At 39.3% G+C, this 27,622-nt stretch overlaps 1 long non-coding RNA gene across 1 annotated transcript; it reads right to left on the minus strand.

Moving 5' to 3' along the window:
• Nucleotides 1–1,611: 1,611 nt before the first annotated feature.
• On the minus strand, nucleotides 1,612–3,092 carry LOC124616152. Its single transcript, XR_006979850.1, has 2 exons — nucleotides 2,159–3,092; nucleotides 1,612–2,059 (listed from the first exon to the last, which is right to left on the minus strand). It is a non-coding gene; the product is annotated as an uncharacterized LOC124616152 (long non-coding RNA).
• Between the last annotated feature and the right edge of the window lie 24,530 nt (nucleotides 3,093–27,622).

The raw sequence follows: 27,622 nt of genomic DNA on the forward strand, positions 1-27,622 counted from the left end.
TCAAGAATTCATCTTTCGCAGTATGCTATTGAACTCAGTGTGACATTGCTCCAGCTAGAAACAACCAATGCAAGTGTTACATTTATTATTCACGAAGTTGTACCAAATAAACTGCAGGCCCATGAATTAAAGCACCGTTTGCATGATAAAGAACCAAAAGGGACAGGAAAGTTACTCTGGGTGAGTGCGACTACTGACATACCAAGTGAAATAGGTGGTACAGAGCCGTTGGAATGCAATGACAAGTTGAATACATTGCATCATTATGTGCTTAGAAGCATGGCATGTGTGCAGGAAATAGATATGGATTACATGATTCTAGTGAGTGTGGATAATTTTGGCGCTAAGGAAGTGGATCTGTCAAAGGGTTTATTGATTGCCGAGACGAGCATGATCCGGATAGATCAAGTATAGACCTTCGCCACAAGCAAACCATCAATGCATCTGCATTATGCAGGAAAGTAAAACATTTGAAGGACAGGATAAGTCAACTATGGAAGCTTTGTTAGTATGATTCACAGATCTTTTGAACCTAGCACTGTCAGTAACACACTACTCTAGAGGAAGCCATTCATAATACCCAAGCAGGTACAACCTATAATGGAAAAATTCGTCAGTCAGCATCATTGAAGAAATTAATAGTCTGTGGGGAACAGCTGTTGTAATTGTCCCACAGAAATCTCTTGATGGAATGAGGAAATACAAATTTTCTTGCAGTTTGCAGTATCTAAATGCAAGCACAGTCATGGGTGCACATCCTGTGTTGGATATAACAAAAAATTTAGACAACTTAGGTCAATCTAAATAATTCTCCACAATTGATTTAAAGAGTGGTTATTAGAAATTGCAAGTCATTCCGAAGTCCACGACCACTGTTCCATGGGGTCACATCAGTATTGACACTTGCTGTTTGGTCCTAAAAATGCACCCGCTACGTTACAGAGGCTATTGGATGGAATGCTGAAGGGTCGTGAACTGAAACAGTGTAGTTTATCTATGCAACATTGTATTTTCTAAAGACCTGCAGGAGCGTGTGCAACAGCTGGAGGAAGTATGAAATTACAATGAAATCCAGACCATTAGCTGTTAACTGTCATTGATAAATATTAATGGGGACAGGTGAAAATGTGTGCCCTGACCAGAACTCGAACCCGGGATCTCCTGCTTACATGGCAGACACTCTGTCCGACTGAATGATCGAGGACACAGAGGATAGTGGGACTGCTGGGACTTATCTCTGGCACATGCTCCCTGTGAGACCCACACTTCCAACTTTACTGTCCACAAAAAATACATTTGTAGTGCCCCTGCCCACTATACTCATTACTCACAGCAGCCTCTCTATTGATTCCAGTGACAGTTTGAGCAATGTCAGTGCATCTGCACTGAAGAAGTTCATTGGCTGGTAAGCCGTATCTACATGAAGATGGTATCTGTTCTTTCGGATATGTCCGAAGGAATAGACACCATCTTCATATATTCATACTGGAGGAAGTGTTTCAGAGGTTGTCTTCAGCACTTCTAACACTAACTATTGAGAAGTGTCCCTTTACACCAACAGAGGTAAATTATGTAGGTCATTTAATAAGCCAAGATGGAATGAAGACTAACTCATGGTTCATTTCTGTTGTATTTAACTTCTTAGTGCCGTAAACAGCAGAACAACTGCTTTCATTTTTGGGACTTTGTGATTACTATAGAATATTTGCTAAACCATTTGATTTTTGAAGACAGATGTGAAATTCCTGTAGTTATTTTTTTTATGTTGAGGGCGATACTTTTAAAAAATAAATCGATGTAATCATCACGCTTTTCTTCAGCCAGTCTTTTCATTAACGTTTTTCTCTCGGCCCGCCGAGAATTCAACTACTCCATGATTTTTTTCATTTTGTCATGACCTTTTCCTTGGGTGGTCTGAACGACGCGATGTCTTCCTCGTCTTCGGAAAAAAATTTCTTTTTCTGACAAAGTTGGCGATGTCTGGCACATCTCTCTGTTACTTGGTTCACCATCATATTGTGGGCTTTGCATTTCATCTACCTCAACGTTGGATGTACTTCTGTGAAATATATTAAAAAATTACAGGTAATTCATTGTCAATAATAAAATGAAACAGAATAAAAAATAACGTAAACAGGCAAATTGTATGGCAACTTACACTCACTTGTGATCCATTTTGTTTAAAAATTTTAACATATTAGCCACTGGCCATTTATTTCCTTTACTGGAAGCAGAATTTCCAGTATTGTTTCCTTTTCCTTGCTTTTTTTGGTATGTGTCTTTTATATTCTTTTATCTTTTTTGCAGTCTTCAACTATAAAACACAATAGAGTCAATAATTATGTTCATTAATATTTGTTAGATGTAAAAATAAAAGTAATTTTTACAGTTACACCTGCCTTATTTTTAGGTTTATGGCAATGGGGGAAACATTCAGATAACTGGCATTTGCATTCAGAATATCTGCTTCTTACACCGATAAAATCATACTAGTTGTTCTGTCAGTTCTATGTAAGAAGTTACTGCCAATCCTTTTCCGACCGATGTCATCTGACCAGTTGAAATCAAAATGTAAGGAATTTGAAGAAAAATGGCAATTTCCTAACTGTGTTGGTGCCATAGACGGAAAACGTGCAAATTTTTTCCCCTGCACTGTCAGGTTCATTGTATTACAAGTACAAACGTTTTTTTCTCTACCGTCCCTCTTGCTGTGTTTGACACGAACTATAAATTCATTTTCATTGATGTTGGGTCATATGGGAAAGAAGGAGACAGTGGAATTTTTGATAAAAGTTATATCGGGAAACTGTTTTCAAGTGGTAAGATGTTTCATCCACCTACTAAGCTGTCGGATTCAGACATAGTAGTGCCACATGCTTTTGTAGGCGATGAGGCATTTCGATTACATCCAAACATGATGAAACCTTTCTCTCGTCGAGTTGCTAGTACTGACCAAAAAAAAGCTATTTTTAACTACAGTCTTTCACGAGCTCGTAGAGTTTCTGAAAATGCCTTCACTCTGTTAAGTCAAGTATTTCATATATTTTATTCGCCGATCAGTCCGAAGCCAGAAACGACTGATAATTTGACTGTTGTTGCTTGCTGTTTACACAGTTTACTTAGAGATGCATTCTTAGAGAAAAATAATGAGCCACATTTTGAAGTAAACAGAAGTGAACCACTACCCACTGAAAATCTTGGACCATTAGCAGCAAGGAGTGGCAGTTATGCACTGCTGATGGATTTTCTGTGCGAGATTCATTTACAGAATACTTCAACAGCCATGCAGTTGCAGGGATAACAACGTGGCAAACTGATCACATTAACAGAATTCAGTAGACTTTGAACTCCCTAGCGTTACTGAATAATCTTTAAAAATTTGTATGCACATTATAATAAATTGAACTTTTATAACGTACATCAGGTTTTGGTATTCACTTCGTGTACACTTCATTATTATTATAATAACTGAATATTACGTGGGACGATTCTACTTATTCTTGTTTATTACAATATTTGTTTTAATGTATGTTGTGTCTTCCACCTTCACCCCCATAAGGTGTTTGACTTACATCCAGTATGAATGTACCAATGAATTGTGTACAGCCAGTTTTTTTAAAGGAAGACAGCGAATAATTGTGCAAATTCCTTTCTCCCAGATCGTGTTATCAAAGAGAATATTCAGAATGGGTGTGATATTTCTGATGATACTGCTCCACTTCGGAGGAGAAGTCGTGGACGTGCTAAGGAACAAACAACTTGAAGCTTCAGACAAGAATATGTTGTACCAACCAGTCATTAGTGGCTGTTAAAATGGACCCATAACACATGGGAGGTGAGGAATGAGATACAAAGATTGAAAAAGAAAAGAAAGAGCTTTTCTGGAGCTGAATCTCAAAGCCAAGAAAGAAGGAAAGCTAAGACAGGTAGAGGGAGGGTTTCACAGGAGTTATGATTTTTGTATGGCAGGTTAAGAGATCAATTATGTCAAGTAATGAATTTGGTGCCATGAACATTGTAATGATTGAACAGGATGGTTTGATGCATGGGGTAAAGTTGCCAAAGACAGTGTTTGGTACAGCTAATAATGACATGTACATGTGCAGGGCAGGGCATGGTGTGTACTAACAGCGCAATTGGGGAATGACATCCCATGAAGTTAGCAAATTTGTAGTGAGATATGGTGAGTAACATCAGGATAGTAAGGGAATCAACTATGGAGTTAACAGGATACTTCGAAGACACTTGTGAGAAATATTGAGAGAGATTTGGATAAAGTGCTTACTCATGTCGTAGCAAAGCTGCAGTGATTGCTGGCAGATGGCTTAAGTAATGCAATGACAGTAGTGTCAACCCTGCAGGAGACGGAGTCATGTGGTGCACTTTACTTCTTAGCTGGACTACTGAAGATGCAGCAAGATTTAACATCAGAGTTCCATCACTTCGTGGAACCAACAGAACATAGTTTGTCATTGTATTATCATACATCGACAGTTGAAGTTAATGTTGAGAGAGAGAGAGAGAGAGAGAGAGAGAGAGAGAGAGAGAGAGGGGGGGGGGGGGGGGGGGAGGGGGGGGGTTTCTTGTATTAGTGCTGTTCCCAGTTATGAGTGTGGATCCACACTACCAGCAATTCACAATTCATTACTAGCCATTAAAATGGGAAGGTGTAGGTAAATCTGTACTGGTGAAAACACAGAAAGTAGTATCAGGGCAGAAAGAAACCTTTGTATTGACATCAGCAGAGGAATTATGCTTGCTCCAGAGAGAGAATATTATGGTAAGTCTGACTAGGATGGTCCAGACTAGTGCACAACAGTGGGAAGTGACATTATTTCTGGGGAAGTCAGAAGGAGCATGTTGTCAGAGGGAAGTCCTGATGCGTCACTTATTTTTCCAGAAGATGGACATGCATTGGATTTACTCTGTGTTTTCTCCAGCGGTGGTAATAGTGGAATGGTATGAACAAGGAAGTACTAAGGCAATGACGTGGTTGGAATTTGGGCGATAATGGGGTACTAGTCAACGGAACAACCTTGACACAATGGGTAAGATGTCTTGTCTCCCTGCTACCATCTCTGGAATTACTATAAAATACACAGCTATAGTTGTATTGGCCAAAGAAACTGCTATACATGTTGCCAACCCAGAGGCTGATGTATTTAAAAGACTCCCTGAAACTAGACTTATTTCAGCCATTAGATCAGCTTATAACTTCACAAAGTTCCAGCATGTACAGTAGTATTGCAGTAAGCAATACCACTATGTTATGACTGCCAGTGTCGTGTTTTCTAGTTCTGTAGTGGTTCTGATTGTGTTTTGTTTAACCTACATCGGCCTTGAGCGAAAACCCCTCCAGCACCATGAACCGCCAGTGTGTCAAACATCAGTGTAATGGAGTAACAATTATTTAGTGAAAATTAGTTGAGTAAGAATTAAGAGAACTAGTTAGTAATCTAGAGGAAGTGTGGAGCTTAAGGAAGAGTTAAATGAGATTGTTATGTGTCCTGAACAGCTGTCAAAATAGCAGAATTTGGTTGTACTAGTTTATAAATGGTGATTCAGTGAAGACACATTCCTATAGGGAAGGGGGATGGTGCAGTTGATTGAATTGTTTGATTGTGAGAATATAGCCAATGAATCTTGTGGTTTAAGCTGGATTAGTATAATAGAAAAACTACGTGTACTATGTGTAAATGTTATCATGTAAATGTATGTCAAAATTTTTTCGGAGGAACTTTCAGCAAAATGGTGGGAGGGTCTTTTCTAAATGAGGGAGGCATGTTGTGTCGGAAAATGGTGTACTTGATATGGCTGGGGAAAAATTAAGACATCTCCCTCGCCCACTGTAAGAAGCCAGGGAAGCAGATCATGTCAGATTGCTGACCAAAGTTTCACCAGAAACATCTGCTGATACAGCATACGTGCGGCTAGCGAGACACCGAGGCAGTGACCTCATGTTGCCACCAAACTAAGACAAAGAAGCTGCAATGGTACTGACACTGCAGAAATCCAGTGTCACAGCGATTGGATGACGTGGCTACTCCATATTTGGGCTCAAAGCAAGGAAAAGCCAATAACATGTAAATACTCATAATTTCTGTGCTGGGACTTAGCACTCTACAACCGGTGGGCCACTTGTGGGGTGCTATTAAAGCTGCTGCCAGTCTTCTGCACTCAAGGTCTGTTTCTCCCACCTGTGAACTAGCAGGCTCTCATCCTCCATTGCCTGTGCAGACAAACTTCTTGCTTCACGCCTCTGCAGGCGAAGACAGACTCTACTGTTGTGACGGTATGTCCGGCATCCTGGAAAACTGATAAACTTGGAAAATTTTTGCATTTTGCCTAAAAACACTGGAAAAGGCAGGGTGTCCATTTGATTTTGGGCAGAGATGTTTGCTTGCCTTCTGGTTGGCTTGATGCAGCACTGCGCTAACTGTTCACCCTCAGTTTGGTGCTGTGCAACCACCCTCCACTGGTGTTTTGGCATCCCCTAACCTCTCCACACTCTACAATGCAGCGGTCTGCCAGCCTACCCAGCCTGGCTGAGTCCAGATGAGCTATGAGGTGGTTTATTGTTGTTGACATGGAATGATTGCACACCTATCACTGCAGCTGGACCATGGCACCGAGGCCTGTTGTTGTGTTGGTCATGATTTTGTGTGACACAATGTGACCAGCAAGGATCTGTGATAAGTATTTGGTGTGATTTACATTTACATCTGTTCAAATGTACTGCCCTGTTTGCTAAGATGGTGCTAACACAGAAATGTGGTTTTAGAGGAGTTTGTGGCCATCCTACAGCAGAAGAAGCAGAATCAAGCGTTGTGGGTAAGCAGAAAACAGTGCCTCCTCTCCGTCTACATGATTTTTTAGTGGAACACAGCAAGACAAAGAAACCCATAAAATAAGTAGTGTAAAAGATATTATAGCTCCTAACCAAACTGTTCATTCTAAAGACAATAAAATTTGCTACCTGAATATTCAAGGAGCCGGCCGGTGTGGCCATGCGGTTCTTGGCGCTTCAGTCTGGAACCGCGTGACTGCTACGGTCGCAGGTTCGAATGCTGCCTCGGCCATGGATGTGTGTGATGTCCTTAGGTTAGTTAGGTTTAATTAGTTCTAAGTTCTAGGCGACTGATGACCTCAGAAGTTAAATCGCATAGTGCTCAGAGCCAACCAATATTCAATTTATTGTAAATAATTTTGGATTAGAGAACAAATTTGTTATTTTTTGTCTGAGTGAACACTGGCAACAGTGAGTGAACTTACAGCTGTCAAATTTGATAACTATAAAATAGCAAATGGTTACTGTAGAAAAGTGCATAAAAGGGATGGTGTGGCATTGTACACTAACCAGTCACTCCATTAATAGGTGGGATCTAGACTATTTGTGTGATGAACAGAATTTTGAAGCCACTGGTATAGTTAGTGACAATTTTAAGTTAGTGATAATAGCTTTATACAGATCATCTAAGGGTATCATCAGTGTATTTTTAGAAAAACTGGACATGCTGTTAGACGCACGTAGAAAGACAAAATGGTTACATTATGACACTGTAATAGGTGGAGATTTGAATGCAGATTTTGATCTAACAGTAACTAAACATAGTGTCACTAGGCTCAAAAACCTTCTAAGACGGTACAATCTGCACTTCATCAATAATAGACCCACAAGAGATGAAGCAAGTCTTGACAATATCTTTTGTCAGTTTCAATACTACAGAAGACTCATGTGATGTGACAGTAATCCCATTCTCAGATCATGATTCTGTATCATTAAATTACATAAGCAGGTTGTGTGCTCATAGTAACATTTATAAGTCTGTCCTAAAAATGGTAATCACTAGATCGGTCACAAATGATAAAATTGGTAGGTTTTGTAAGTCCTTTACTAACAGAGACTGGTTTGGCTAATGGTCTGGTGACACAAATTATGGAAAGATCTGTCAGCAAAACTAATATTTGAAAAGATTTTCAAAGTGTTTTTGACACAATTTAATGACTGCATTCCAATAAAGAAATTCAAAATAATCGACAAAGGCAAGGGTATAAACATACAAAACCCATGGTATACTGCAAACTAACAAATCTGAAAAACCAAGTTATGTTGTTGCACAGTATACATAAAAATCTGAAGACCGGCCATGCCAGATCAGCGTATGTTCAATGTAAGAATAAGTACAAAAAAGCCATAGTGGAAGCCAAAAGAGCACACAACTTCAACAGTATTGAGAATTCCACAAGCAAATGCAAAGCTGCATGGAAACTAATAAATAGTGTTACTAAAGATGAAAGAAACAAAAACAATCAGTATATGCCCTCACGATTTCTTTATTAAATAAGTTCAAGAAGTAGGAAATGCTATCACCAAACCTGTCATTAGTTCATCTCAGATTCTTTCAAAAAATATCTGTAAAACACTCGTAAATACAGGTATGTTTACCTTCTCTGAGGTCCCATCTAGTCTTGTCCTAAAAATATTTAAACATCTAAAATCATTTGAGTGTAGACATATATGACATTTCTTGTAACATTCTAAAAAAGTAATAGATTGTATTGTGTATTAACATACTGCATAAATAAGTATACGTCTGAGGGATATTTTCTTGATGAGTACGGTAGCGTTCTCGCTTCCCGCGCCCGGGTTCCCGGGTTCGATTCCCGACGGGGTCAGGGATTTTCTTTGCCTCATGATGACTGGGTGTTGTGTAATGTCCTTAGGTTAGTTAGGTTTAAGTAGTTCTAAGTTCTAGGGGACTGATGACCATAGATGGTCTCCCTCTATGATTTTTACCCTCCACGCTGCCCTCCAGTACTAAATTGGTGATCCCTTGATGCCTCAGAACATGTCCTACCAACCGATCCTTCCTCCTAGTCAAGTTGTGCCACAAACTCCTCTTCTCCCCAATTCTATTCAATACCTCCTCATTAGTTACGTAATCCACCCATCTAATCTTCAGCATTCTTCTGTAACACCACAGCTTCTATTCTCTTCTTGTCTAAACTATTTGCCATCCATGTTTCACTTCCATACATGGCTACACTCCATGCAAATACTTTTAGAAACGACTCCCTGACACATAAATCAATACTCAATGTTAACAAATTTCTCTTCTTCAGAAACGCTTTCCTTGCCATTGTCAGTCTACATTTTATATCCTCTCTACTTCAACCATCATCAGTTATTTTGCTCCCCAAATAGCAGGACGCCTTTACTACTTTAAGAGTCTCATTTCCTAATCTAATTCCCTCAGCATCACCTGACTTAATTCGACAACATTCCATTATCCTCATTTTGCTTTTGTTGATGTTCATCTTGTACCCTCCTTTCACGACACCGTCCGTTCCGTTCAACTGCTCTTCCAAGTCCTTTGCTATCTCTGACAGAATTACAATGTCATCGGTGGACCTCAAAGTTTTTATTTCTTCTCCATGGATTTTAATACCTACTCCAAACTTTTCTTTTGTTTCCTTTACTGCTTGCTCAATATACAGATTGAATAGCATCAGGGAGAGGCAACAACCCTGTCTCACTCCCTTCCCAACCACTGCTTCCCTTTCATGTCCCTCGACTCTAATAACTGTCATCTGGTTTCTGTACAAATTGTAAATAGCCTTTAACTCCCTGTATTTTACCCATGCCAGCTTCAGAATTTGAAAGAGAGTATTCCAGTCAACATTGTCAAAAGCTTTCTCTAAGTCTGCAAATGCTAGAAACGTAGGTTTTCCTTTCCTTAATCTTTCTTCTAAGATAAGTCATAGGGTCAGTATTAACTCACGTGTTTCAACATTTCTACGGAATCCAAACTGATCTTCCCCGAGGTCGGCTTCGACCAGTTTTTCCATTTGTCTGCAAAGAATTCGCGTTAGTATTTTGCAGCTGTGACTTATTAAACTGATAGTTCAGTAATTTTCACATGTGTCAACACCTGCTTTCTTTGTGATTGGTATTATTATATTCTTCTTGAAGTCTGAGGGAATTTTGCCTGTCTCATAGATCTAGCTCACCAGATGGTAGAGTTTTGTCAGAACTGGCTCTCCCAAGGCTGTCAGTAGTTCTAATGGAATGTTGTCTACTCCCGGGGCCTTGTTTCGACTTAGGTCTTTCAGTGCTCTTTCAAACTCTTCACGCAGTATCATATCTCGCATTTCATCTTCATCTACATCCTCTTCCATCTCCAAAATATTGTCCTCAAGTACATTGCCCCTGTATAGACCCTCTATATACTCCTTCCACCTTTCTGCTTTCCCTTCTTTCCTTAGAACTGGGTTTGCATCTGAGCTCTTGATGTTCATACAAGTGGTTCTCTTTTCTCCAAAGGTCTCTTTAATTTTCCTGTAGGCAGTATCTATCTTACCACTAGTGAGAAAAGCCTCTACATCCTTACATTTGTCCTCTAGCCATCCCTGCTTATTCATTTTGCACTTCCTGTCGATCTCATTTTTGAGACATTTGTATACCTTTTTGCTGCTTCACTCACTGCATTTTTGTATTTTCTCCTTTCATCAATTAAATTCTATATTTCTTCTGTTACCCAAGGATTTCTATGAGCCCTCGTCTTTTTGCCTACTTGATCCTCTGCTGCCTTCACTATTTCATTCCTCAAAGCTACCCATTCTTCTTCTACCGTATTTCTTTCCCCCATTATTGTGAATTGTTTTCTTATGAGCCGGCCGGTGTGGCTGTGCGGTTCTAGGCACTTCAGTCTGGAACCGTGTGACTGCTACGGTCGCAGGTTCGAATCCTGCCTCGGGCATGGATGTGTGTGATGTCCTTAGGTTAGTTAGGTTTAATTAGTTCTAAGTTCTAGGCGACTGTTGAGCTCAGAAGTTAAGTCACATAGTACTCAGACCCATTTTGTTTCCTTATGCTCTCCCTGAAACTCTGTCCAACCTCTGGTTCTTTCAGTTTATCCAGGTTCCATCTCCTTAAATTCCCACCTTTTTGCAGTTTCTTCAGTTTTAATCTACAGTTCATAACCAATAGATTGTGGTCAGAGTCCACATCTGCCCCTGGAAATGTCTAAAAATTAAAAACCTGGTACCTAAATCTCTGTCTTACCATTATATAATCTATCTCAAATCTTCTAGTATCTCCAGGGTTCTTCCACGTATACAGCCTTCTTTCATGATTCTTGAATCAAGTGTTAGCTATGATTAAATCATGCTCTGTGCAAAATTCTACCAGGCGGCTTCCTCTTTCATTTCTTAGCCCCAATCCGCATTCACCTACTACGTTTTCTTCTCTTCCTTTTCCTAGTGTCGAATTCCAGTCACCCATGACTATTAAATTTTCGTCTCCCTTCACTACCTGAATAATTTCTTTTATCTCATCGTACATTTCATCAATTTCTTCATCATCTGCAGAGATAGTTGGTATCAATGTAAAGTAAGAATCCCAAAGTTCCTGAAGATGCTTTAGTAAGATATTTGGCTATCAATTTTATACAATACTCTTGCTGCAAACTTATGTCCAACAAATACTTCTTGCCATCACCTGGGTTATTCTAGACTGTGTGTTGGGCAGTAATGAGTGAAAGTATGCTAGTAATTATGACAATGAGAGAGAATGAATTTTCACTCTGCAACAGTGTGTGCACTGATTTGATACTTTCTCACATATTAAAACATTGTGTTTGGCCAAATTTGAACATGGGACCTTTGCCTTTTGCATCTCATCGATTGAGCTATCGAAGTCTGTATCACGATCCACCCTCACAGCTTTACTTCAGGCAGTACCTCATCCCCTACCTTCCAAATTTGCCATAAGTCTCCGGCATACTTTGTAGGACTAGCACTCCTAGAAGAAAGAACATGGCTTAGCCACAGCCTACGAGATAGTTTCCAGAATGAATTTTCACTCTGCAGCAAAATGTGCACTGACTGAAACTTTCTTCCAGCACTGCTAGTCCTGCAAGGTATGCAGGAGAAGTTCTGAGAAGCTTGGAAGGAAGGAGCTGAAGTACTGGCAGAGGCGGGAATGTAGCAGTGGGTCATGAGTCATGCTTGGACAGCTTAGTTGGTAGAGCAACTTGCCCGCAAAAGTCAAAGGTTCCATGTCTAAAGTCTGATCTGGCACACTGTTTTAGTCTGCCAGGCAGTTTCACAATGAAACAGATTTCTTAGTGCAAAGCAGGCAGAACTGATTAACTTATCCAATGTTGAGGCCATCTTAGTTTGTTATTCATTTGAGTGGACATCAGCATGTGTGTCCAGACCGCATTGTGGAAGTTGTCATTCACCAAGCCTTTACCCAATCTTTGTTTTGAGACTTCAGAGATAGGGATTTGGAGAGGGAAGGGAGTGTGGGACATACTGATCCAACGCAAGTCTCAAATCGACTAGAGAGGCAATCCAGCGAAATGAGATCTGTTGCTCTATAATTAGTCTAGCTTGTAACATGGCAATGAAGTATCACAAATGAGATTCGGTCACTCCACATTTAGTCTGGTATGAAACAATACAAAGAAATAGTACTGGCAATTTACAGGGAAACTCACATTCTCTCTAGATATTTGAACAATGCATAACAACAATGAGATCTAGAGAGAGAGAGAGAGAGAGAGAGAGCGAGAGAAGAGTTTATATGGATTGATTTTAGACTTAACCAACTGTTCCCTCACTTCTGAAAAGCTGTGCAAACCCAGTAGGGGCAGTTAGGGGGCATAAGAGGTGTCATCAAGTTTTCAGCCAGTGAAAGTTTGAGAATATTCCTATAATCATCACCAAGAACTGGTGTTGTTATATGAAAAAGGTTAGACCTTATATTCCAACAGTGATAAGTGCAGCTGGATTTTTGGTATGTAAAGATATGGTTGACACAAGATAGCCATATCCCATTGTGTACGACTTCATACACAACATTAAGAACAGGTGCGCTACAGAGTGGTGCGGCAACTGACACTAGAAAAGCTGGACAGTAGCAGAAATTAGTAGCAAAAACCTTAACAAAATACACAGATTTTCTTAACTTGTATTTCTTCAAGCATACAAAGACCCATTACAAATAGTGCAGGAAGTCAGAGTCCAGCACTCTATGTTAACACGGAAGAGGCTCTCTGAACTAAGGAACTAATGATGGTGTCAGAGCCATGGCTAGGCAGTGTCCTTGTAGCATCACGTACTGTGTAGCTGCCACCAGCTGTCCTATACTGCGGTGGCAAAGGATGCTCATAGTCCAAAGCCACTGGAAGTGTGTCTAAGAGGATGTGCACCATTGGGTTCACCAGATCCTAGACAACTGCCGTCAGCGTCTCAAGGAAATTTGCAATTCCACAGCCAACTTTGACACCTGTTGGGTGGTACTGATAAGTGACACCACATAACCCAGAGACAAGATGTAGGCCTACTTAAAACACTCCCAAAAAAAGGGGAGGTATAAGCTTCTACTGTAATTGCTGCAATGGTGCTAATATTAAATTCATTGGAAAGAACCTAGAGACATTCTTGAAGGGTGGTTATATGAGGAGCTGCCTAACTACTTGCAATAGTGTTACTTCAAATAACATCACTGCACCCTTGATAATGTAATATTTCTGGAGGCAGAAGGATACCAGTCTTACCTACAGGCAAATTACACTGTAAGTATTCCAATATTCAGCATGCCTGTGATATTACTTGGAGTCACAACTCTCTGAAAAAGTTCCCAAAAATCTAACTGATGGAACATGTTTCTACCTTCACATAGTGATTTCATTTCAAGTGATTCAACAGATACTAAATTGGTGATGTGCCTTCAAATCACTCCGTGTTAAAAGAAAGGAATGATGTAGACAGAAGGCTCCATTTATCTTTTTGATAGATATTGACAATATATATTGCTTTTTATAAATGAACAAAAACTAAAGAAACAATAATAAAAGTAACTCAAAAAGTATATGTTGAATTTGATTAAATTTCTTCAAAGTGTAAAACATGACACATTTGTGTATCCAAACACAGAAATACTTGAATTGTACAAGACATATCAGAGCAACATACCTCATATATCAAAATTCAACTAATTGGAAAAAATACCAGAAACCTAAAATACCACGAGTCAGTCTACAGTACTTAAGAGATATTTATAAAAGCACTGCAGACAACTATACACTGAAAAAGGATGCATATCCTGTGACAATTTAAGAATCGGGAAATCAAACTAGGCACACATGCACTGGTGGAAAACCCCAGAATGTATTAGAGGCTTAAATTCCACATTATTGTTCAGAAAATTAGAATAGGAACCAAAGTCCAGAGAACTAGTAGAACTATTTAGAAATAAAGATACAAACATACAAAACAATCAGACGAATTAAATGCACAAACCACTTATACAACATGCAAAATTTATACAGGAATTTTGGAAGACTACAAACTACCCAGTATTCATTTCTATCACCCTAGTCCCATCAAACACAAACTGTGTCATCCTAAACTATTACTATGGATCTCAACATCTGTGAGCTTTCCACAGAAAACCGTCATTTTGACAAAACATCCCAAACGTAGACTTCAGTTCCAGCAACACACATTATGATACACCTCAAAATAAGATAGCACCAAGAAATATTGCATCATCCATATGTTAATTGCACAAAGCTGGTAGCAATAATTACAGCTGATAATAATTAAAAGCACCTACTACTTGGAACCAATTCAGAGAGAGAGAGAGAGAGAGAGAGAGAGAGAGACTGACTTCAGGTGACAGAAGTAGTGAAGATGTGGCAAGTAAGGCCAGAAACACATTTTGGACGACGAATTAACTGCTTTTTTATTATGCAGAGGACTGTGCTTTGAAGCACTTATGGGCAGATGATAACTGAGATCATTATGATATGTCACTGGGTTTGATTGGATGCTGCATGCCTTGGATCAAAACGAGTCTGATGAAGTTTTCACTAATTACATGGTTATGTAAGCATTTATTTAATGCAAAATACACTGGCAGTAGGAAGAAAGGTTATAAATTGTATCACTGGCCGATTTGTCGATCATATAGTTTCATACTGATGAAGAAAGTAATTTAATTTTCTCATCAACTCACTTTCTACATTGTGATTAAATATATGAAATACGTCGGAATTTTCTCGTACAATTGTATGGCTGGGTTCTGCATTCTTCAGTATCTAGACGCTGCAACAAACAGAACTCAAAATGTTTCGATAAACTGTTACGCTGTATAAAACCTTTGCCACTAGAACGTTTTCCATTCTGTATGCAATGTAATTTTAGAGCAAATTATTTTTGATCTGTTTTACACTGACCTTATATAAATGACCTAATTTACAGGCACGTTTCAGTAACAGGGGAAAGTATGTTATTTTTGCTTTTGTATTCGCGTCTCAATCTCTCCTTGGAAAGTCAGGCTGCCTGTCATTTCTTGATCAGCAATAGCGACGATTTATGGCATTTCCCTTGAAAGACTACAAACAGTGAGATGGAAATAACACAAAAAAGAATCTATAATAACTATAACTCGTGTAACAAAATACTTTTAATGTTCCCCAGAAAGTCTTTTCAAAAAGTTAATAAAAGCACCCTTAAACAAATCATTTTCCATATCATCAGCAACATCGGAAATTTGACTTTTTGCTCAATAGGTGTCACCTGTATCATACTAACACAATGTGAAAACAATCTTTGTTTGTTGCACGCCTGAGTTCCGCACTTCGAGAGAAGTATTGTCTACCAATCAGATAGAAACTGTGAAACAGATTCAGTGACAGTTGCTGAACGGGAAGAGAACCATATTTAATAACTATCTTTAATTGTTGTGTTGACAGAACAGACTGCACCTTGTTTTTGTTTACCCTCTGGTGGAACTGACAGTGTCTTTCGCGAAAAAAACGGAACTCTTGTACCTTGAATATCTGATATCGGTACCGGTACGTCCCAGCGCGTTAATTACTTCCAGCAAACTCGACTCCTGAAAACTGAAGTCATCACCAGCCTCTTCACAATGAAGTTCAGGCGCAGTAAGTTGCTATTTTTACATAGTTTAAAAAGTTTTCAGTTCATAATTACAATAGCTCGTATGCCTGTTCAGTGAATATTTAATGCCAACAATAATCTATCTCGCATGACACGTAACAGCCTTGAAATCAGTGCTGCCTACCGCGATTTGTCAACGCTTTGACAGTCGGCTGAAAGTGAGTGACTGGCAATACTTTGAGAGGTTTCACTCCATTAACACAAACTAGCTAGCTATATGCTTGTAATGAACTTAAATGGGAGGTTTCCTTGTAAAAAAAAAAAGTTGAAGTATTATGGTCATTGCTATAAAACATTTCTTACGAACAATGGCATCCGTATTTTTTATCAACTGTTAAAAGCATAGCGGAGTTTGTCAGTTTTCGATATGATAGTTCCAAAACTCTCTTGGAAAGCCCCTTTTAGAACCTTGGTTTTTGGTGGTGGAAGTTAAGGAAGCCAGGTATCTCCTTTTGGCAAGATCGCAAGTTGCGTAGTAGCCGTATGGTTGTTCAAGAGGGAAAATTACACCGTTATATTAATCCCCGAAGGCGAATGGAACGCTTTGTGCTTGTCAGCCTTGTCAGATACTGGAAAATGTTAGTGCAAGCAGAGGATACAGAACATCATTCAAATACATAGGTGAGTCTCGTAGCTTAGAAATTGCTCAAATTTCGATATTAGAGAGACAGAACATTTACTATCATAAATTAAAACCTGATCGCAGCACCGAAAAAGGTAAAAGTCATTCTTAAATCATTATCTTGACGTCCACCATACTACGACACTGGCAAGCGAGAATCATTGAAAATAGATTTGTAAAGCCTTATTTTTTCTTTCAGCAATAACAAAACTGTGGAAAATTTTGTTATTCAGTCCCCTCTCTTTGGAAACTTGTGTCTCACGTATAGTTTGGAAATCTCAAGTTGCTATGCTGTTTTTTTTTTACAATACTTGTAATATTGGGAACTCTATTGTATTTTTTTATAGGTCAAATAATGAAAAACTTTATCATTCTTCTTCCAGATTTATCTCAATAGTCAACATGTTATAGCATTCAGTAAAATTTTGGGTTCGTAATTAGATTTCCGCCGGTTTGTGTGCTCAAGACAGTTATTATTCTGTTCTTGACATTTCGATTTACAATTCAGTAAAGGATAGCGGAAGAAGCTGTTTAATTTGTTATCATGATATACAGGCCAATATGTATTACATACTAGTACGTGTTTCAAGTACATTAATTGTTACATTTACACATAACGATTTTGACAGTGTACGGATCTGTAGCAATGTAAAGTAAACCACTTAATATATTCTCTGTTACATGTTGATCAACAATATTTATCACAGTATTTGATTTTTTGCAACGAAAATAGCAGTGACGAAGATATTCTACATTTTCATGAATTAAACAATGACAATTCGCGCCATCCATGCTGAAACTTGACGCGGTGGCTGATGGGAGCGACCGTGAAAGCATTTTCTATTTACGTTCCCATCAGCCACCGCACCGTGTGTTAACTTCGTTTGCGCGAGTAACACACTCACATTTTGTTGTTTCCAATTTATTGGTGTGACGTAAGTTTTCTGCTACTTCCTACATTTTGAACACAATATTAAATTATCTAGATCGCATTCTAGCATTTCATTAGTACAGCTCGGGCGGCTCCATTAATTAGTATATTATACAGATGAGCAGGAAATTATGTCAGACTCTCATTCTGATTAAGACGGTAATGCGTTTCTCGCATTAGGAAGTTGTTGCACTGTGACTAATTTGGGATGTTTAGTTGAATAACTGTGCAAAGTTAACCTTTACATCAGATTCCAGCCAGTGCCCATCCCAGTGGCAATCGTACATAGTACGCATAAAATCCGAACGAGCTATCGTTGTTGTTTCGTCTTCGGCCCTTTGACAACCTATTTACTTCGTTTTATTTTATACCAAAATGAGCGTCATTACACACTAGACATACATACAAGGTTTGTGAAAAGTGTCTTTCCGGCAGGATTCATGGTGTCAGCTCCCTCCAGCACTACTTCAGACATTTGTCGAGTCCATGCCACATCATGTGGCGGCACTTCTGCGTGCTCACAGGGGCCCTATACGATATTAGGCAGGTGTACCAGTTTCTTTGGCTCTTCAGTGTACATCCATATGAACTTGTTCACTGTACTAAACCCTTAATCTCTTGGCGTCACTCTTCACTTTTTTAGCCTCCACCCCCCTACACTCTTCCCTCCAATACCTAATTGACAATTCCTTGATTTGTCCACTCAACCGATTCCTTCTTTCAGTCAAGTTGTGGCATACATTTCTTTTCCTCCTACAGTGATTAAATGTGTCTTCACTATCTATCTGCTCTACACATCTAATCTTTGTATTCTTCTGTATCAACACAGTTCAAAAACTTCTATTCCCTTCTTGTCTGTAAGTAATGGCCATGTTTCACTTTTGTACAAGGCTACACTCTGACAAATATCTTCAAAAAAGATATCCTAGCACTTTAATTTATATTTGATGTTAACAAATTTCTCTTCTTCAGAACAGCTTTTCTTACTATTGCCAGTCTATATTTTATATCCTTTCTGCTTCGATTCTCATCAGTTATTTTCCTATTCAAATAGCAAACCTTACCTACTACTTTTAGTGTCTCATTTCCTAATCAAATTCCCTCAGCATCACCTTATTTAAGTTAACTATATTCCACAACTCTTGCTTTAGTTTTGCTCATGTTCATCTTACGGCCTCATTTCAAAACCCTATCCATTCCATTCAAATTATCTTCTGGGTTCTTTGACCTCTCTGACATTATTACAATCCCATCAGAAAACATCAAAGTTTTAATTTCTTCTCCCTCAACTTTAATTACTTTCCCAAATTTATCTTGTGTCTTCATTATTGCTGTGGAAGCAGCAGATGAGAAAGGGGGAGATGGGACTATTCCTATCCCTGATGTTTTTCTATCTATTCATGGAACAATCAGCAAAGTAAATCAAGAAAAAATTTCGAAGGGGAATTGAATTTGAGCAGGAAGAAATTAAAGCTTTGAGGTGCCAGTGACACTGCAATTCTCCCTCTTAAAAGGTTGAATGGAATGAACAGTGTCTTGAAAAGAGGTATAAAATGAACAACAAAAATAAAGCAAGGATAACTGAAGGTAGTCAAAACAAATCAGGAACTTCTGAGGAAATTTAATTGGGAAATAAGACGCTAAAAGCAGCTGAAAAGTTTTGCTATTTGGGTAGAAAAATAACTGATGATGGTGAAAGTAGTGGGAATATAAAATGCAGAAAAGCTTTCTGATAAAGAGGAATTTGCTAACATCAAATATAAATTTCAATGTTAGTAAGCCTCTCTTTCTCTCTTTTCTTCTTTGAACTGTAGCCTTGTATGGAAGCAAAATATGAACATTAAATAGTTCAGACAAGAAGAGAATAGAACTTATGAAATATGGTGCTACAGAAGGCTGGTGAAGATAAGATGGGTGGATCGAATAATTAATGAATGCAATTGAAGAAAAAATAACTTTATGGCACATCTTGAGTAAAAGAAGGTATCAGATGATAAGACACATACTGAGGCGTCAAGGAACTGTCAGTTTAGAAATGGAGGGAAGTGGCGGGGCGGGGCGGGGTGGGGGGTGGGGGTGAAGGTACAAATTGTGTCAATAAAGTAAGCCACGCAAGAGATAAACGTCACACTGTTTCAGATGCCTTCCTGGCGTGCTGACAGATGCCTTGTAACTAATTAAAGCCCACTCATCTGTAGTGACAAGACCTGAACGTGTGTGTGTGCTATCATTCGACAAAATGAATGTAGACAGCAATATTATTTATGATCCTGTTGAAGATCGTGTTGTAGGGCAACTCAGTAACGTTCTATTTGTTATGGTACGTAGTTTGCATTCTGGATGGAAGCAACCCATTTACTACGATTTTGACACACAAATAACAGTTGATCGGTTACACAATATAATCTGATCTGCACAAGATGTTGATTACGATGTTGTTTCCACTTAACAAGCAGTTTATCTGTAAGTTCAAATTAATGTAGGATGCACAGGATAGAATAGTGTGGAGAGCTGCATAAAACCAGTCTTTGGGCTTAAGTCCACAACAACAGTCAAAATAAAGTAAGAAAGTATTCATTCATTCATCCATAGATTCTATCAAGATGGAAAACCATCAGGGAGACAGAACAAGTCAAGAAATACAATAATAAAATATAAAGAAGTCATAGAAATGTAATCTTTAAATATTTACAATAAACTGTCACTATATTGCTGAATGTCATTCAGGCATATGCTATCTAAATTTAATCATGTAAATTGAAAACAAAGCTGCTGCAACAGGAAAAGGTGTTGCCACCTCATTTTCATTACGTAGCTGCTGTTTATCTGCTGTTGGTAGCTTTCTATTTACTAGATTTGCTAGATTACAATGATTTTTTCAAAGAATATATTTTCGTTCATCCATAAATACTTCACCTGTAAATTCTATTTCTAGATGAACATATGTACTATTACTACACAGGGTGTTTCACAATTCATGTTACACACTTCTACAGGTTGTAGAGGGGGCTTAGTAGATCAAATTTTACATAGTAACCCATGTCCAGATACATCATCCAACAATGCTACACAGCATCAAAATTGTATGCGCCACATCCTGTAAATGTGTGTACACACATCAAAAACAGTTTTGCTTACCCCGGTTCCCATAACTCCTGGAGATAGACGTTGACTGTGGATATTGTATCACAAACACAGTCACTTCGACTGTTCAGAGATGTCCCTAAACCCTCCCAAACATTTAAACAACCATGCATGAGCAGCACCTATTAGACAGAGAGGGTTAGACAGCCAACCAGTCATTCCACCAGGAAGGAGGTACACTTCTCCTGTGCCAGAAAGAACTCTCAGCAAGGGAAGTGCCCATACATCTCGGAGTGAACCAAAGCGATGTTGTTCGGACAGAGAAGAGATACAGACAGACAGGAACTGTTGATGACATGCCATGTTCAGGCCGCCCAAGGGCTACTACTGCAGTGCATGACTGCTACCTGTGGATTATGGCTTGGAGGAGCCCTGACAGCAATGCCACCATGTTGAATAATGCTTTTTGTGCAGCCACAGGACATCGTGTTACGACTCAAACTGCACAATAGGCTGCATGATGCGCAACTTCACTCCCGACGTCCATGGCGAGGTAAATCTTTGCAACCATGGCACCATGCAGCACAGTGCAGATGGGCCCAACAACATGCTGAATGGACCACTCAGGATTGGCATCATGTTCCCTTTACCGATAAGTGTCGCATATGCCTTCAACCAGACAATCATCGGAAACGTGTTTGGAGGCAACCCAGTCAGGCTGAACACCTTAGACACACTGTACAGTGAGTGCAGCCAGGTGGAGGTTCCCTGCTGTTTTGGGTGGCATTATGTGGAGCCGACGTATGCCACTGGTGGTCATGGAAGGCGCCGTGATGACTGTACGATACGTGAATGCCGTCCTCTGATAGTGCAACCATATCGGCAACATGTTGGAGAGGCATTCGTTTTCATGGGCGACAATTTATGCTCCCATTGTCCACATCTTGTGAATGCCTTCCTTCAGGACAATGACATCGCTCGACTAGAGTGGCCAGCATGTTCTCCCGACATGAACCGCATCGAACATGAATGGGATAGATTGAAAAGGGCTGTTTATGGATGACGTGACCCACCAACCACTCTGAGGGATCTATGCTGAATCGCCATTGAGGAGTGGGACAAACTGTACCAACAGTGCCTTGATGAACTTGTGAATAGTATGCCATGATGGATACAGGCAAACATCGATGCAAGAGAATGTGCTACTGGGTATTAGAGGTATCGGTGCGTACAACAATCTGGACCACCACCTCTGAAGATCTCGCAGTATGGTGGTACAACATGCAATGTGAGGTTTCCATGAGCAATAAAAAGGGCGGGAATGATGTTTATGTTGATCTCTATTCCAATTTTCTGTACAGATTCTGGAACTCTTGGAACCAAGGTTATGCAAAACTTTTTTTGATGTGTGTATTATCAATCAGCGATTGACGGGAGAGAGGTACCTGCATTCTTTGGAAAATTCATTTGTGGAACTATTGGAAGATGTTCCTTCAGCCAAACAAACTGGTATGTACTTTCAACATGATGGTGCCCCTCCACGTTACCTTACATGTGAGGGACCATCTCAACCACATCTACCCTAACTGCTGGACTGGCCGGTGGTGGTGATATTAACTGGCCCCCAAGATCACCTGACCGTACCCCTTTATATTTCTGTTTATGCTTCATAGATCTAAGTGAATAAGGTATATCCTTCTTAGTTTGTTACTTCTTTTGTCCTTCTGATCTTTCGGGGTTGGTTGAAGAGATTTGTGGCAATGCGTCAACTACACTGTTAAATGGTTTGACTTGACTGACATGCACTATTGTAGTCCTTGTTGGTAATTGCAATTTTATGTTGACCAGGGAAGTCATTTCAACAATTTGCTACGGTCCTTGATACTTAGTCAAAAAATTTTTAGTTTTATTAAAATTATAAAGAATGTTGCAACCAGTCACAGAAACATAATTTATTTAGCTTGTTGCAAATCGATTTCGACTGATATCAGTTATCATCGGTGTATTTTTCTAACCGATATATGCCATAAGTGGAAGTACTGTCCTTGGCAGATTTCTATCATGAATATAGTTTTGCCTATCAGAATATAAGGATTAGTTAACAATACCCATTGTCCTGTTCTATACTGTGGTAGTTTACTTGCTCTTTGCCCAATATGCTCGTTATTCTAATTCTTTTGTGTTGGCCCGTTTCACTGTTTTCCATTTTTTTTAAACTTCTTTGCAAATTCTTTCACTGGTTCACCTTGTGGCCCTAGTTTATGATGGAGCACATTGAAAGGTGATGGCATTTTCCTACCATATACAACTTCGTGTGGTGAGAGACCCATTCAATAATGAACTTTCACATATTAAGCACAGATGACTAGATCCCAATTTAAATGCTGTGGGTCAACATAGTGGCTCAACATCTTAGAAAACGTATGGTGAACTCATTCAGTTCACCCATTCTTGAGGATGAAATGGATTGGTATATAACTTCTTAATTTGTAATAACCAACATAGTTGTTTCAGTAATTTAGATACAATTTTTTTTTCTATGGTCTGTAATAATAGTTTCAGGTATACTGTACTTCAATAGCCAATTGCTCACCATTGCTTGTGTTACTGTACTAGCCTTCCGATCAGGAATAGCTACCATAACCAAATAACATGAAAAATGGCCCAAAATTGTTAAAACATATTTTTTCCCAGCAGGTGTTTTGTTAAAAGGCCAGGGAATGTCTAGTCCTAAAAAAGAAAATGGTCTATCTGTTTCAGGCAGTCATTGTAACTCAATCTTTTGATGACTTAAATTTGACCGTTGCATGCACGGAACACAAGTTTTTTTACAAATTGCACTACATCATTGTGACGTGTCTTCCACCAGAATCTTCCAAGTACTCAGTGATTTGTTGTACGTCTACCTCTGTGACCTGATAAAACATGGTCATGAGCCTGACGTAACACTTCCTGTCTCAACGCTGCAGGAATGACAACACATGGTTTGCACTTTGTAGCTCTGTATAGCATGCCTTCTTATATTTCAAACTGTTGCTGCATGTGAAACAATGTGCACTGTCCATCAGCTAGTTGTGCCTTTATCCAGTCTGGCTGATCAGAACCTACTACTTGTAAATCTGCAACCTTGCTGCTTAACACATCAGCATTTTTATTTGAAGCTCCCGATTTATGAATCATTTCATAATCAAATTCACTTAATTTTCATGCCCATCTCACCATCAGCTCGATGGATCCTTTAACCCTAGTAACCATCCGAGAGAAGCTTGGTCCATAACAACTTTGAATTTCCAACCATACAAATAACAATGAAAGTATGAAATTCCATAAAGGATAGCTAGCATTTCCTTTTCTGTTGTGGAATAATTTATTTGTGCTTTATTTAACCGCCTGGAGGCATAAGTCACTGGATGTTCTTTACCATCTATATTTTGACTTAATACACAACCCAACACAATATTGTTTACCACTGAATTATGTACGACTAAGTTTTTTGAAGGGAGAAGAAGAATTATGCAAATTCCTTTCTCCCAGATGGCATTATCACAGAGAATATTCAGAATAGGTCTGATATTTCTGATGATACTGCTCCACTTTGGGGGAGAAGTAGTGGACATGCTGAGGAACAAACAACTTGAAGCTCCAGACAAGGGGATGTCATACCAACTGGTCACCAGTGGATTTTTAACATTGACCCATAATCTCAAAGCCAAGATAGAAGGAAAACTAAGACAGATACAGGGAGGTGGTCAGGGATTATTATTTTAGTATGAAAGGTTAAGAGATGAGTTATGTCAAGTAATGGATTTTGTGCCATGAACATTGTTATGATGAAACAGGAGGGTTAGATGCATGGGGTAAAGTTGCCAAAGACAGTGTTTGGTACAGCTAATAATTATGACATGTACATGTGCAGGGCTTGGTGTGTACTAGCAGGGCAACTGTGGAACAACATACGGTACAGTTAGCAATTTGGAGTGAGATATGGTGAATAACATCAGGATAGAAAGGCAACCATGAACCTCACCATTAGTGGGGAGGCTTGCTTGCCTTGGCGATACAGATAGTCGTACCGTAGGTGCAACCACTATGAAGGGGTATCTGTTGAGGGGCCAGACAAATGTGTGGTTCCTGAAGAGGGGCAGCAGCTTTTTCAGTAGTTTCAAGGGCAACCACCTGGATGATTGACTGATCTGGCCTTGTAACATCAACCAAAACGACCTTGCTGTGTTGGTACTGAGAACGGCTGAAAGCAAGAGGAGACTACAGTTGTAATTTTTCCCTAGGGTTTGCAGCTTCACTGTTTCATTAAATTATGATGGCATCCTCTAGGGTAAAATATTCCAGGGGTAAAATACTCCGCCAATTTGGATCTCTGCATGGGGACTACGCAGGAGGACGTCATTATCAGGAGACAGAAAACTGGCATTCTATGGGTCAGAGCATGGAATGTCAGATCCCTTAGTTGGGCAGCTAGGTTAGAAGATTTAAAATGGAAATGGATAGTTCACTGGCAGGAGGAACAAGACTTCTGGTCAGGTGAATACAGGGTTATAAATATAAAATCAAATATGTATAATGCCGGAGTAGGTATAATAATGAATAAAAAAATAAGAGCGTGGATAAGCTAGTACCAACAGCACAGTGAACAAATTATTGTAGCCAAGATAGACACGAAGCCCACACATACCATAGAAGTACAAGTTTATATGCTGATTAGCTTTTCAGGAAGAGACTGGAGAAATACATGACGCGATAAAGGACATTATTCAGATAGTGAAGGGAGACAAAAATTTAATCATCATGGAGGACTGGAATTCGATAGTAGGAAAAGAAAGAGAAGGAAAAGTAGTAGGTGCATATGGAATAGGGGTAGGGAATGAAAGAGGAAGCCGCCTGGTAGAATTTTGCAAAGAACATAACTTAATCCTAGCTGACTTGGTTTAAGAAACATGAGAGAAGGTTGTATATGTGGAAGAGACCTGGATACACTGGAAGGATTCAGAGATATTATATAATGCTAAGACAGAGATTTAGGAACCAGGTTTTAAATTGTAATCAATTTTCAGGGACTCTGACCACAGTTGATTGGTTTAGATTACAACTGAGGAAACGGCAAAGAGGTTGCAAATTAAGGAGATGGGACCTGGATAAACCGAAAGAATGAGAGGTTGTAGAGCATTTCAGAGAGAGCATTAGGGAATGATCAACAAGAACGGGGGAAAGAAATACAACAGAAGAAGAATGGGTAACTTTGAGAGATGAAATAGTGAAGGCAGCAGAGGATCAAGTAGGTAAAAAGATGAGGGCTAGTAGAAATCCTTGGGCAACAGAAGAGATATTGAACTTAATTGATGAAGAAGGAAATATAAAAATGAAGTAAATGAAGCAGGTGAAAAGGAATACAAACATCTCAAAAATGAGATCAACAGGAAGTGCAAAATGGCTAAGCAGGGATGGCTAGAGGATGTATGTAAGAATGTAGAAGCATACATCACTAGGGGTAAGATAGATACTGCCTATAGGAAAATTAAAGATACCTTTGGAGAAAAGAGAACCACTTGTATGAATATCAAGAGCTCAGATGGAAAACCAGTTCTAAGCAAAGTACGGAAAGCAGAAAGGTGGAAGGAGTATGGAGAAGGTCTATACAAGGGCGATGTACTTGAAGTCGATATTATGGAAATGGAAGAGGACGTAGATGAAGATGAAATCGGAGACATGATACTGCGTGAAGAATTTGACGGAGCACTGAAATACCTCCATTAGAACTACTGACAGCCTTGGGAGAGCCAGTCCTGACAAAACTCTACTATCTGGTGAGCAAGATGTATGAGACAGGTGAAATACCCTCAGACTTAGAGAATAATATAATAATTTCAATCCCAAAGAGAGCAGGTGTTGACAGGTGTGAAAATTACCAAACTACCGGTTTAATAAGTCATGGCTGCAAAATATTAACATGAATTCTTTACATACAAATGGGAGAACTGGTAGAAGCCAACCTTGGGGAAAATCGGTTTGGGCTCCATAGAAATATGTTGGAACACGTGAGGCGATACTGACCTTACAATTTATCTTACAAGGGAACCTCCCCATCACACCCCCCTCAGATTTAGTTATAAGTTGGCACAGTGGATAGGCCTTGAAAAACTGAACACAGATCAATAAAGAAAACAGGAAGAAGTTGTGTGGAGCTATGAAAAAAATAAGCAAAATATACAAACTGAGTAGTCCATGCGCAAGATAGGCAACATGAAGGATAGTGTGAATGCAGGAGCGCCCTAGTCCCGTGGTTAGCATGAGTAGCTGCGGAACGAGAGGTCCTTGGTTCAATTCTTCCCTCGAGTGAAAAGTTTAATTTATTGTTTTCAGACAATTATCAAAGTTCAGGCACTCACACATAATCAACTTCGCTCTCCAAAATTCCAGATTTGCTTGGACATACGCAGGATTTGATGGTCTACACACGGAAAAAATTGAAAACTTTAAAAACATATGTTTTGACATGGCACAGGGAAAACTGTGCAACTGTGAAACTGTTGCAATCATTTGTTGCAGTTTATGTGACAAACTCTTATGTTTTCATCACTTTTTTTGGAGTGATTATCATATCCACAAGAAAACCTAAATAGGGCAAGGTAGAAGAATCTTTTTACCCATTCGCCAAGTGTATAAGTTAGGTGGGTCGACAACATATTCCTGTCATGTAACGCACATGATGTCATCAGTGTCGTATAGAATATATCAGATGTGTTTTCCTGTGGACTGTGGAAGAATCGGTTGACCTATGACCTTGCGATCAAACGTTTTCGGTTCCCATTGTAGAGGCACGTCCTTCCGTCTACTAATCGCACGGTTTTTCGGTGCGGTCGCAAATCACAGACACTAAACTTATTACAGTGAACAGAGATGTCAATGAACAAACAGACAGATCATAACTTTGCGAAAATAAAGAAAATAAACTTTTCACTCAAGGTAAGACTTGAATCAAGGACCTCTCGTTCCGC

This window comes from Schistocerca americana, chromosome 5 (assembly GCF_021461395.2).
Source record: "Schistocerca americana isolate TAMUIC-IGC-003095 chromosome 5, iqSchAmer2.1, whole genome shotgun sequence".
NCBI lineage: Eukaryota > Metazoa > Arthropoda > Insecta > Orthoptera > Acrididae > Schistocerca > Schistocerca americana.